The 13,624-nt window shown below is 34.3% G+C and overlaps 1 pseudogene across 1 annotated transcript; it reads left to right on the top strand.

Annotated features, from left to right (window-relative positions):
- Nucleotides 1-6,746: 6,746 nt before the first annotated feature.
- Nucleotides 6,747-12,766, top strand: LOC112764103 (probable mitochondrial-processing peptidase subunit beta, mitochondrial; annotated as a pseudogene). Its single transcript, XR_011875299.1, has 9 exons — nucleotides 6,747-7,569; nucleotides 8,661-8,825; nucleotides 8,969-9,106; nucleotides 9,215-9,366; nucleotides 9,464-9,572; nucleotides 10,423-10,521; nucleotides 11,614-11,679; nucleotides 12,250-12,357; nucleotides 12,452-12,766. The product of XR_011875299.1 is annotated as a probable mitochondrial-processing peptidase subunit beta, mitochondrial (transcript).
- Nucleotides 12,767-13,624: the final 858 nt, after the last annotated feature.

The raw sequence follows: 13,624 nt of genomic DNA, 5'->3' as shown, positions 1-13,624 counted from the left end.
CGGCCAAACAACCTCCTAGACCCATTCAGTTGAGCTTTACACCAACATTTGCATTTAAACTTTAAGTTTTCCACCATATTGAATCTTGCATGACGACTCTTACCACTAACCATCTTCTTCTTACGCTTAATGCCACAAAGAGCTCTAAGCTGACCATCTGTTTCAAGTAAAGCATATTCAAGCGAGCTAATTAAGCTTAGAGATGAAAGATTTACCCACTTGAATGAAGGAATAGATGGTGATGACTTTGGGGAAGAGGTCTCTAACAGCATTGGCAAGGTGATTTCCAGCTCCATTTCCTTGAGTTCTTCCTTGACAACTTCCACCTCCTTGCAAGCTTCTTCAATTTCAACATCTTCCTCTTGGTAGCTTTCTTCCAATTTAATCTCTTCTTCATTGCTTACCAAGGGCATGGGAGGTTGTGCTTCTGCTTCTTTAGTCTCCATCTCTTGATCAACCTCTTCCAAGTCTTCAACCATGATATGCCTCAGAGGTTGTACACCCTCTTCAACATCAAATTCAAACTTCTTAGCGGAATCCTGTACAGTTCTCGATTCCCATGGAGGTTCGGTATCTCCTAAATCTTCAACCATTTCTTCCTCTGCAACTATTATGGCTTCCTCCACTTGTTCCAATACAAAGCCATGTTCCTCATTGTCCACCGAAGTTTCTAGTGTCTCCTTCATGCTATGCTCTTCTTTTTATTCTCTACATGCAGCCAAGGGAGTACTTTGAGTGCTCATATGTTGAGAAGCTAATTTATTTACTACCTCGGTTAAGGCAGTCGCGAGTTCCAGTACATCCATTTGCATCTTCGCTTGCCCTTGAAGAAGACCACGAAGGAAGTCATCCATTGGAGATTAGGGTGGATATGAGGGTTCATTATTTTGGAGAAAGGGTTCATAATAGGAAGATGATTCTTCTTGATAAGGATATGGAGATGGTGAATATTGAGGTGGTGGTTCTGGGTGTGGTTCATATGGTGGTTGGTGTGGTGGATATAGGTTAGGGTCATATGGTGGTGTTTGGTGGTAAGGGGCTTGTGAGTATGGTGGTCCAGAGTTGTGTTGAGGAGATGGTTCATAAGCATATGGCGGGACTTGTTGGCAACTACAAGGGGTCCACCATAGTCATCATTTCGGTATGCATCACAGAATGGTTGTTGGTTATAGTGCATTGGAGGAGGGTTGTTGCCAAGAGGGTTGATCAAATCCTTGTGGCTCCTCCCATCTTTGATTCTTCCAACATTGATGTCTATTTTCATTATAGTTTCCATTTCTTACAACAACATTGGAACCAAACTTAAAGCGATGGGGTGAGAACTCATAATAGCAAATAAAAATTAAAAATAAAAATAAAAATAAATTTAAATTAAAAGGTTATTGAAATTTAAATTTTTGAATTTGAAAATTAAATTTTGAATTTTGAAATTTGAAATTTTGAAATTTGAAATTTTGAATTTTGAAATTTGAAATTTGAAATTTGAAATTTGAAATTTGAATTTTAAATATTCAATTTTGATTTTTGAATTTTAAATTTTGAATTTTGAATTTTAAAAAAGTCAACAATATAAGATAAAGATTTGAAAAAGATTTAAATTTTGAAAAGGTTTGATTTTTAAAATTTTAAATTTAAATTTTGAAATTTGAATTTTGAATTTTGGAATTTAATTGAAATTTGAAATTTGAATTTGAAATAAGATAAGATAAGATTTTGAAAAAGATATGATTTTTGAAAAAAAAGATTTGAATTTTGAAATTTAAAACTAAGATAAGATAAGATAAAAATTTTAAAATAGAAATCTGAAATTTTTTTTTTGCAAATTTCGAAAATTCAATTAAAATAAAGAGAAAATATATTTTTGAATTAAATGAGGAAAGAGAAAAAACAATAAAAGGACACTAAACTTAAAATTTTTAGATCAAAACGAAGAGAACAACTAAGAACAACTTGAAGGTCAAAATGAACATGAAGAACAAATTTTTGAAAAATTTTTAATAACTAAATAAAAACCAATAACCTCTTAATTTATGAAAAAACAAAAATAAAAATAAAAATAAAAATAAATAAACAAGCAAAAAGCAAATATTTACAATAACCAATAATAAGGCACACGATTACAATCTCTCGACAACGACGCCATTTTGACGATCGGATTTTCTATCGGTAAAGAAATTCACAAATATATTATCGCGTTGTAAGTATAGTTTCTAAACCAACAGAGAATCCTTTCATGCAAAAGTTTTGATTGTCACAAGTAACAAACTCCTTTAAAATTTATAACCGAAGTATTCAAACCTCGGGTCGTCTCTCAAGGAATTGCAGGGAGGTATGTTCTTATTATTGGTTATGAGTTTTGTAAATTGGGGGGTTTTTGAAATAAGGAGCAAGTAATTTAAATAAAAAGAAAAATAAATTAATTATAAAAATATCTTGGCAAGGTATAAGAATTTGGAAGTCCTATCCTAGTTATCCTTATCGATGGTGATGAGAATTGAGTTTTAATCCCACTTAGTTAACCTTTACTAAAGCAAAGGAAAGTCAAGTTGACTAATTAGTTTGATCCTCAAGTCCTAGTCAATCCCTATGGGAAGCCTAGTTTTAGAGCGATCTAGATCAATTAGTAATCTGCCAATTTCAACCACTACTGAGTTTGACAACTCAAGTTAAAGCATTCATAAATAGAATAAAGCAATCATAAATCTGAAACACATCAAATTACGTTTAAACATAAATTCAAATCTAACATGGAAAAGTTCATAAAGTAAATTAGGAAAATAAATAAAAGGAACGTTGAACCTGAGAAGAAGTTGAAATCCTAAATCCTTTAAGAGGAATTCTAATCCTAAATCCTAAGAGAGAGGAGAGAGCCTCTCTCTCTAAAAACTACATCTAAATTATGAAAAGTGAATAATGGAAGATATCTTGTATCATTGAATGGATGCATTCCCCCACTTTATAGCCTCTAATCTGAGTTTTCTGGGCCAAAAACTGGGTCAAAAACAGCCCAAAAATCGCCCCCAGCGATTTTTGTTACGTTCAGGTCGCGGCAAAGTGACGCGGAGGCGTTGTCCACGCGTTTGCGTGGATTGCATTTTTGCCAGGTCACGCGTCCGCGTGATCCACGCGTTCGTGTCGCCTGGCGTCAAGGCAGCTATGGCAAATTATATATCCTTGCACAGCCCCGGACGTTATCTTTCTAACGCAACTGAAACCGCGTCATTTGGACCTCTGTAGCTCAAGTTATGATCAATTTAGTACCAAGAGGTCAGGCTGGACAACTTTAGTAGTTCCTTCAGTTTCTTGTATTCCTTCCACTTTTGCATGCTTCCTTTCCATTCTCTAAGTCATTCTTGCCCTGTAATCTCTGAAATCACTTAACGCACATATCAAGGCATCGAATGGTGATAAGAGAAGATTAATATTAGCAAATATAAGGCCAAAGAAGCATGTTTTCAATCATAGCACAAAATCAGGAAGGAAAACGTAAACTCATGCAAATCATATGAATAAGTGTATGAAAGATTGATAAAATCCACTCAATTGAGCACAAGATAAACCATAAAATAGTGGTATTAACTAATATCCGGTGAAAGACGCTTGCTGAACCTATATAGAATAGAGATAACCTTGTGCCGGTTCAACTCATTCATAAGGTTGAAGAACGAAGATACATCTTAGAATTGAGAATCAAATACGAATTGAGATAGAACAGTAATACTTTTATTAATCCATAAAACTTAGCAGAGCTCCTCCCCTTAACCTAGGAGGTTTAGAGACTCATACTGATAGAAAATACAATGAAAGGTAAAAGTGGACAAGGATTGATCTTCTCCTTTACCTTAATCAGCCGCCTTAGTACGGACACTAACTTTAGCATCGGAGTGTCCTTGCAGGTGGCCTCACCCGCCGATCCACCGACGATTCGGACTATCATTCCCTTGAGACGCTCGCACACAGATTCAGATACTTTACCTCACCCAATTGCTCCAGTCCAGACTTCATCCGAACCGCCACTCACCCGAGTAACCAAACAATACTCAACCTCATCTTCATTATCGTTGTCTTCAATCTCACGCACCTCGACAACATTATCATCGTCCCCCTCATTTTCATCTATCTCCTCCTCATACTCATTATCTTCTTCAACAATTATGGAAAAAAATTTGAATTTTGAAAAGAACCAAGCATCCCACAAATCGATAACACAAAAAATTAAAGTGAAGGAGAAAAAAGACCTGCGATCGAGGAACACTTAAAAGCCTTGACGAACTAGGGCTTCGACGAGGTGAGTGAGGCTAGAGAACTCAATACCATCGCCCGTTGGTAACCAAACAAAATGGGCTTGGAAGGATCGAATTCAGGTTCGGGAATCTCATCGGTAGAAGAAGCGAGTTTGAGTCGGTCTTCATTGTCCTTGGATCCTTATTCTTGGGAACCTTTTCTGTTTTGAAGTGCTTCTTAGAGGTTGGAGACAAGGCCAGGAGGCATTATCATATTGGGCGAATGAATTTGAAGATTCATTGAAACAAAAAGTGAGAAATGATGAAAAATTTAAAGAATTAAAAAGATTCGAAAAACCCTAATAAAGATGAGGTTGTTGATGTTGACGATGACGAGGAGAATGAGGTTAATGAAGAAGAGGCAAAAACATCAAGAAGGAAGAACGGTGAGTTGAATCGCCAAGCCAATGAATTCAAGATTAAGTCTGTTGTGGGAAATGATGTGAAAAAAGAAAAAACAGTTTAAATATTTTAAATAACTTTTTAGGATTTGAATATATTTATTTGTAAAAATTTATCTTTTATAAGTACAAAACCATTTTCATTTTTCTATAAATACATTTATGAGTAATGTAAACTTTCATAGGTTAATACTTAAATTCATCTCTGAAAGATCACCGATCTTCATTTTCGTCCCCGAATGATTTTTTTAATCAAATTAGTCCCTGAAAGATAAACTGTAAGTCAAATTAGTCATTCTATCAGTTGGACGATGACGTGACACGCCACGTGGCAGGTCAGTGACACGTGGCACGCCACGTGGCACTTGACATGTAAAAAAGTTTTTTATTAGTCAAAATAGTTCTTGAAAGTCCAGACGTAAGTCATTTTCATCCCTCAAATTTTAAAAATTAGTCAAACTAGTCCTTATATAATTTTTTTTATAATATTAAATTTATAATATTTTTTTATACTACTAATTTTAATATTATTTTTTAAACCTTAATAAACAAAATTCTCTTTACATAAAATAATAAAAATAATAAAATTTTTATAAAGTTATTTTGTCATTTGTATTTTAAAATTTTACATTTTTAAATTGTAATTTTTTATGTGAATTTTTTTATTTAAACGAGTTTATCAAATTATTGTTGATTATATATTTAAAAATTTAATATTTTAAATTTTACTAAATAATATAATAATTATTTTAAATTTTAAATCTTTTAAATTTTTTAAAATTATAATTTTTATTATTATTTAATGTATATAGTAAAACTCAATAATTGAAAAACTAGTTTATGGAATCACTTTTTGAATCTTAATATTCTAATATAATTTTTTAAATATTTCATTTAAAACAAAAGAAATTTTATTTTAATATGAAGCATATCTATTTATATAATATACTAGTGCAGAGTAGCCTGTGTTATGCATAGGTATAATGTTTCCTATTTCATTTTATCTCATTGATTTGTGAAATTAAAAGAAAAATTATATAATCTATCTCAAACATATGAAACACACAAAAATTTATTATGATCTTTGCACGTATTACGCTTAGAAGCAATTCGTTTATAATAATAATAATAATAATAATAATAATAATAATAATAATTAAGCAACAAATTTTCAATATTTTGTAAAATTTGGAATTGAAGCAAAATTTGTGGATGTTCTTGAATTTTGACTCTAAATATCACTACCATTACATCCTATATGTAAGTAATACCGTAATGAAAAAAATAAAGATGTAGTAGAAAAAAAATAGTAGTATAACTTTGTTTAGGTTAACATACATAAATTTTGATTTTAAGCATATAACTTTGTTTAGGTTAATAAATACATACATTTTAATTTTGAATATATATATATATATATATATATATATATATATATATTCCAGCAAAATGCAATAATGTAAGAAAAATGTTTTAGAATAGAAAAGAATAAGAGAGATTTTGAGAAGAATTAAATGAGAGAGATAATTTTATTGAAAAAATTTTTATGAAGAAAAGATACAATTATTAATGTTTTGTTTGTCAATTACATTTTTATTAAAATTAGTAGTATCAAAAAATATTTCAAATTTAATATTTGAAGAAAAAATAAAAAAAATTATAGAATGACTAATTTAACTAATTTTTAAAATTTGAGAGATGAAAATGACTGACATCTGGACTTTTAAGAATTATTTTAACTAATAAAAAACTTTTTTATATGTCAAATACCACGTATCAGTGACCTGTTACGTAGCGCGTCACGTGCACTTAACGTAACACGTTATCATTCAATTAACGAAAGGACTAATTTGACTTACCATTTATCTTCTCAGGATTAATTTGATTAAAAAAATTATTCAAAGACAAAAATAAAAATTGCGTGATCTTTCATAAATGAATTTGAATATTAACCAAACTTTCACGGATACCTATTGTAATTTATTCTCACGTTTTCATTCAAATCGCTAGTAAAATATACGGGCCTAAAAACTCTCGCTACTGTTCTCCCTGGTCTCCACAATCCCCTGCTTGATCCCTCTTTATCTCTCACACTCCTCACTCTATTCATTACAACTCAACACACGTTCTTTACATCTTTTTTTCACCTTGAAACCCTAGACCCATACCCGGTGCCGCCCCCCAAAGCGCGGAGCCACCACCGCCACCACCACCACCATGTCCTCCACGCGCCTCCTTGCCGCAGCGGCTCGCCGCTCTCATCGGCGAACAGCTCCTTCCCTCTCCACCACCTTCCGATCCCACTCTACCTCCCCAGCAGTGTCCTCCCACCCTTCCTCCCCTCCCTCCCCTCCTCCCCCCAACGCCATGGTCTACGACCGTCTTGCCGAGGCCGTCAAAGCCAAGCTCCGCCAGCTGGAGAATCCCGATCCTAGATTCCTAAAATATGGGTCCCCCGACCCACCCTCACGGACCACACTCGGATCCTCGCTGCCCCCGAGACACGTGTCACCACCCTCCCCAACGGCCTCCGTGTGGCCACCGAATCGAGCCTCGCAGCGCGCACCGCCACCGTTGGCGTGTGGATCGATGCCGGGTCAAGGTTCGAGACGGAGGAGAGTAACGGCACTGCGCATTTCCTTGAGCACATGATCTTCAAGGGCACGGAGAAGCGCAACGCTAGGGAGCTCGAGGAGGAGATCGAGAACATGGGAGGCCACCTCAACGCCTACACCTCAAGAGAGCAGACTACTTATTACGCTAAGGTCGCTGACAAGGACGTGCCTAAGGCACTCGATATCTTGGCGGATATTCTTCAGAACTCGAGGTTCGATGAGAATCGCATCAGCCGCGAGCGTGACGTGATCCTCAGGGAGATGGAAGAGGTAATTTCCATGGAACCGATAGTGTCTTTGTAGGTAGTTAGATCTGAGATTTGTTATATTTTATATCTGATATGACTGGCTGTGTATCAAATATTGTTTCATAACGTGAGAATCTAATCCCAGTAGGAATGCACTTGTTTGAATTGGAGTTGGAAATGTGTGGTAATATGGTTATGCTGGATATGGTGTTTGTTGATCGTTTTATTTTTTGTTTTCTATTAATGTTTTTAAGGCTATGGTTTTGTGGCTTAAGGGTTTCAGTGTGCATCTATTGGGCTTCTTTATTAGTTGTTTTTGTTGGCCATCTGTGTGGGTGACTGTGTGTGGAAGCTGATAACTTTGTGCTTGAGGGTGACTCGTAGTTTTGGTATGGATGGCAATTGAGTTAATGGTGTCCTATTTTTATTGGGTATATATGGATTGGAAGTAATTTTCTTCTGACGCTTTTGTACATTTTGGCTAGTGTTTTTTTCATTTATTTTATTACAATGATGATTATGATTATAAGATTAAAAAAGAAATATTATTAATATCATTGAGCTGTAATTTATTTTATTGTTTGTCAGCAGTTAACAACTTCTGCGCTTTGTATTTAAATTTTTTTGGAGATTGTAGTGGAATGTGGAACTGCTGGGCCATTGTTTTGAGTTTAACTCTTTGATTTTTTTCAATTTATCCTGGCAAAGCTTTTTTTTGTTGTTAATATATTTTCTTAAAATTCTGTTACTAGCTGAAGAAAAGGAATTTACTTTTGTGTGTGGCATAGTAGCTGAGAAGTGATTGTTTTTGCGGTAATCTAAATTTTAAAAGCATGGGGTTTTAATGGGAAGTTTTGGTTGTAGGTGAGTTGTGTTACATTTTCAGTTGAAATATTTGTTCCCTATAGAATTTTATGAGTAATTGGCTTTATTTTTTTGGATTTTGGTTAAGATAGGATTGTAGTTTTATATCATGCTTTTGATGAGTACATTAGCATCCTGAACTGCTCTTCATGCTTGAAAAGCGGCCACATATTTTATCCTGAATTGTTTTGTATTATGTTTCCATTTTACTTTTTGATAAAAAGGTTTATTGTATGTAACTGCTTGTAGGTTGAGGGCCAGACAGAGGAAGTGATTTTTGATCACTTGCATGCAACTGCTTTTCAGTACACCCCTCTTGGTAGAACCATCCTTGGGCCTGCTCAAAACATTAAGACGATCACCAAAGATCATCTGCAGAACTACATTCAGACACATTACACTGCTCCTAGGATGGTATGTACAAATTAATGTGGTCTTTATGGGTGTATAGTCCTCTGAACGCAAGTCATTTAGTAACTATTCTGTATTTTAAATTAAAAAGATATTGAAGCTCCCAGCCTTAATGGCTGTTTTCATTATGGGGTTTGCTATTCTAGGTGATAGCTGCTTCTGGAGCTGTTAAGCATGAAGATATTGTTGAGCAAGTGAAAAAATTGTTCACCAAGTTATCAACAGATCCTACCACAGCATCTCAATTGGTTGCTAAAGAACCAGCAATTTTCACTGGTTCTGAGGTAAGAATATATATGTTAAAAGCATGAAGCATGAGCACGTCTGCTGCTGCCATGATAGTAAAGTTAGACAACTATTCATTTCCATCTTCTCGTTCTTCTGATAAAAAGGTGAGGATGCTTGATGATGAAATTCCTCTTGCACAATTTGCGGTAGCTTTTGAAGGAGCATCTTGGAAGGATCCAGATTCAATCGCTCTGATGGTCATGCAAGCTATGTTAGGTTCTTGGAATAAGACAGCGGGTGGTGGAAAACACATGGGGTATGAAACTTGATACTTTTCCCTTCCTCATCCCAATAAATGAGGAAAAAAATCCTATTGATACTGACTGAATTGTGTTTCTTGTACTTGTTGACAGTTCTGAGTTAGCACAGCGAGTTGGCATCAATGAAGTTGCTGAAAGCATGATGGCTTTCAACACTAACTACAAGGACACTGGTCTTTTTGGTGTTTATGCTGTTGCTAAGGTCTGTCTCTTTGTGGTTGTCTTATGGAGAATGTCTTAAACTTTCAAATAACATGTACTGCTCTCTTTTATTGTTCTAATGTATGCTTGAGGAGTGAGGACTACAGTCTCCAGTGTTACCATCAAATGAATATTCCTCCTCTTTTTTCTCATAAATATGCTTTATACTTCTGATTGTCAAACTTTAAAAAACTCTTAACAAGTTTGTGAGACCACCATGCAAATTGTGTTAATATAAACTCTCTTTTTGTTAGATTTTGTACATGTTTAAATAAACACCAAACAAAATCAGCAAAATTTAGTTTTACCATTACATTTGAGTCTAAATTTACACTTTTCTGCCCTCAAAACCTAAAGTTTTGGTATCTTTTATTGAATGCATCAGTTGTCTTATTTATTCAGTTTGTTAAGCTAATATCGTATATTTCTTATTTATTGTTATCAGTTATTTTTTGTCAAACTACAGTGTAATAAGTTATGTATTAAGTTATATGTTTAATTAATCTTTTTTTCACTTGTTTTTGTTACAAAGTTAAAATCGTTTGATGCTATTATAGATGTTATTTAATTGTATTTAGTTATTGAGATATATATACTTTTTAAATGTTATTTTTTAACGATATAAACTCTCCAAGATTGCAATTTGAGTTTGGTGTGACTTCCTAAGTTAACCTAATATCAAGTTTGTCAACCTTGTTTATTCCTGGTCATTAGTGCCTTTCCCTACAATATTGGGATACATTAGTGCTCTGATGTTTAAAAAGTTACTGTGCGTTTCTTTACCATTTCCTTTTATCAACATCTTCAATTATCTCTCTTGAGAAACATTTTCCTTCTCATTTGTTTTCCAGCCGGATTGCTTGGACGATTTGTCATATGCAATAATGTATGAGACAACCAAGTTAGCTTATCGGGTTTCAGATGATGATGTTACCCGTGCTCGTAATCAGGTGTGCACCTATTTCTAGTACTGATCCTTTGCGTGCTACTTGAATTTGAAATTGGAATTATGTTTATGCACTGTAATGAGGCTTCATTTATCGATGACTACTATCTGGTTCAAGATACCCATGTAGTTTAGTGTTATTTTCACAGGTCTTGTATCTTTTCCTCCGCTAGGATGGTTTGCCTGCAATTGAAAATTTTTATATCCAACAGAAATAGTTAATTCTTCAGAAGTCTAATTCTTGAGGAATTTTCATATAAATTTCTGGACTGGGATCAACATTTCACTTCTGTTTGTTGGATACCAATGTACACCTCCACAGATTTGGAGTGTTGAAAATTTCCTACAAATGGAACAGTAATTTCATTCTCACTGTCATTAGCACTTGTAAGTTGTAACCCAATTGCATATACAGTTATTAAGGTGGGTGCATGTATCCGACCCCACCTAATGGGAAGACTTTGAAGTTATTTGTTGTGTTGGCGGTTACTTCCTCATAATCAGATATTACTGAGTTTAAAGTCTGGTCAAGTGTTGTTGAGTGTTAAACTGTACCTGATTCCAAGCTTCTTGGTGTAAGCTTTGATGCAGGAAAAGGATAAAGATAGGAATGGGTAACCCTATTCTATTCTTTTTCTTTCAATAACTTATCCTTTAATGCATCACGTTTTCCTTTTGTCAACTCTGTTGGAAAGTAATTTCATTTTCCCGTTTTTGGAAAGTATTGTCTGGAAGTATAGTAGTTACTTAAGATCTATCTCCACTTGATCTTTTTTGATGAGCGTGCTAGATGTACTGTATTTTTTCTTTATTGAAGTTATGCCAAATACACGATGATTAACTTCTACCACATATGTATAATGAAGAATTGTCAATGCATTCAATTGTGAATCTTATTTGTCAGTTAGAGCATATCTGCACAATCTTCCTATCACATTTACTGTTGTGAGACTTTTAATGTTGAAACGGTCATTTGAATGTTAAGGTGCACTAATGTTTTTGTCTTAATTTTTGTATGAAAAAATGCTTTAGTTAATTGTTAATTAATATTTGTTTCCATACTGCAATCCCCACTTCTAAATGTGGTTTTTTACAGTTGAAATCTTCGCTGCTGCTTCACATAGATGGAACAAGCCCTGTAGCTGAAGATATTGGACGCCAGGTATGATAGGTCTTGAACTTCATAATGAAAAAGAGGAATTATGAAGTTGTTTTTAATCTAATAACTATTGTGTTTTTAAGCTGTTGTGTTTTTAATCTACCAATGAAATAATACATACTATTGTGTTTTTAATCTACCAATGAAATAATACATATGTGGAATTTCGAATTTGCGTAGCATGATAACTTAAGGTGGTAAATAGTTCATTGACTCATGTCTCCGTATATTTGTAAATTTTGATTTTCTTAATTAGTGTGAAACATGAATTTGATGGCAGATTCTTATTTTACAGAATTCTATATTTAGCTACTTGTGATAAGTGAGCCAAAAATGTGTGTTTTTTTTTTTTTTTCTCTCTCTAATAGATCAGACAATGTGATCAGACAATGTGTTTTTAATCTAATAACTATTGTGCAGTTGTTGTTTCTATAGCTCATCATACTCCAACTCTGCAAGCTTACTATCATCTGCTCTAAGACTATCAATCTGTGCTAAGCTTATTTTCTCAGAACATATCCTATGTTAGATTTTTGTAGGTTTTGTTTCATTATCTTGTTTGTGTTGTTTCAGCTACTTACATATGGCCGGAGAATCCCATTTGCTGAATTGTTTGCTAGAATCGATGCTGTTGATGCAAGCACAATTAAACGTGTTGCAAACAGGTTTATTTATGACAAGGTAAGTAGGGAAAACTAATATTTTGCTTGGAAATTGGTACTATATGATGGTCTCGTGTAAATATTTTTATGATTATCATGTTTATTCTTTGCAGGATATTGCTATTGCTGCAATGGGACCTATTCAACGTTTGCCCGACTACAACTGGTTCAGACGCAGAACCTACTGGAACCGCTACTAGTTCATCTTAGTTTTCTGCTTAATTCATCTCCAAGGGAGGTCTGGCATAAAGTTTTGTTTCAATGTACAACATGTATGCCTCTGGTAGCTGTTAGCCGCCAATTTTTATTTTTTATAGGCCTGTGTTTCTCTAACATTCATGCGAAAATAAGTATGCTTTTGTCATTGATGTAATTGGCATCGTTGATTCTGCGTTAATGCTTGTTGCAAAAGTAGGTATTGCCTTGAAGTTGCCTTGTATCTTCCTGACATAACACTTGCATATGGTCCTGTTTAAAAGGTTAAGCCTGAATTCTGGCTGCTCGCAATGTCGACTTAGTTCTTATTGAACTACACGCCACCAGTATCTTCTGTTATTGGAACCAGTGCTGTTAAAAAAAAAAACCACTTTAACACCAAACAAAACCATGGAAGGATTGAAAGTCTAGCGTTGTCGTCGCGGTGTTTCTTTCTCAGAAAGGTTCTGTTTAGCTCCCCAATCTGACGAGTTCAAGCCGCCAGCAATGGAGGAGATAGATTGGCGGTCTCAGTTTCGCATTATAGAGAGGGAGAGGGTGTCTTAGTTCCGGGTCGGGTTGGGCATGGGGCTTCTGTATTTTTGAGTCTGGGTTAGGTTGTTGGCTTGGGTTTTGACAAAAAAAAAAAAAAAAAAAAACAAACACCAAACAGAACCAACGATATCCAAACTGGAATAACCAGCTTTTTGATTAAGTTAAAAAGCTATTAAAACGAAACCTGATTTATATCGGTTTGAAATTGGTTCTTACACTAGTTTAACCGAAACCTGATTTAACTAGTTTACACCATGGTCACCATTCGATTTAGTATCCTAGTAGTGTCTTTGCATATTCCTCTCTTTAGTATCCGTGCTGTACCCTTCAAGTAGCACCGTAGGTTGGAGTGTTCATGGTTTGGTTAATTCAAAAACCAAATTAGTTTTATGGTTAACTAAAAATATAGTATTGGTTAATTAACCAAATTGGTTTTACATGATAAAATCGGTTATTAACTGGTTAGTAAAATTCAAAACCGGTTTTTAATTGGTTATTAAAGTAAAAATTGGTTTTCAAAAAATAATCGGTTTTTA

This window comes from Arachis hypogaea, chromosome 17, assembly GCF_003086295.3.
Source record: "Arachis hypogaea cultivar Tifrunner chromosome 17, arahy.Tifrunner.gnm2.J5K5, whole genome shotgun sequence".
Taxonomy (NCBI): Eukaryota; Viridiplantae; Streptophyta; class Magnoliopsida; order Fabales; family Fabaceae; genus Arachis; species Arachis hypogaea.
The sequence above is the reverse complement of the archived record's forward strand: the minus strand, read 5'-3'. Positions and strand labels throughout refer to the sequence as shown.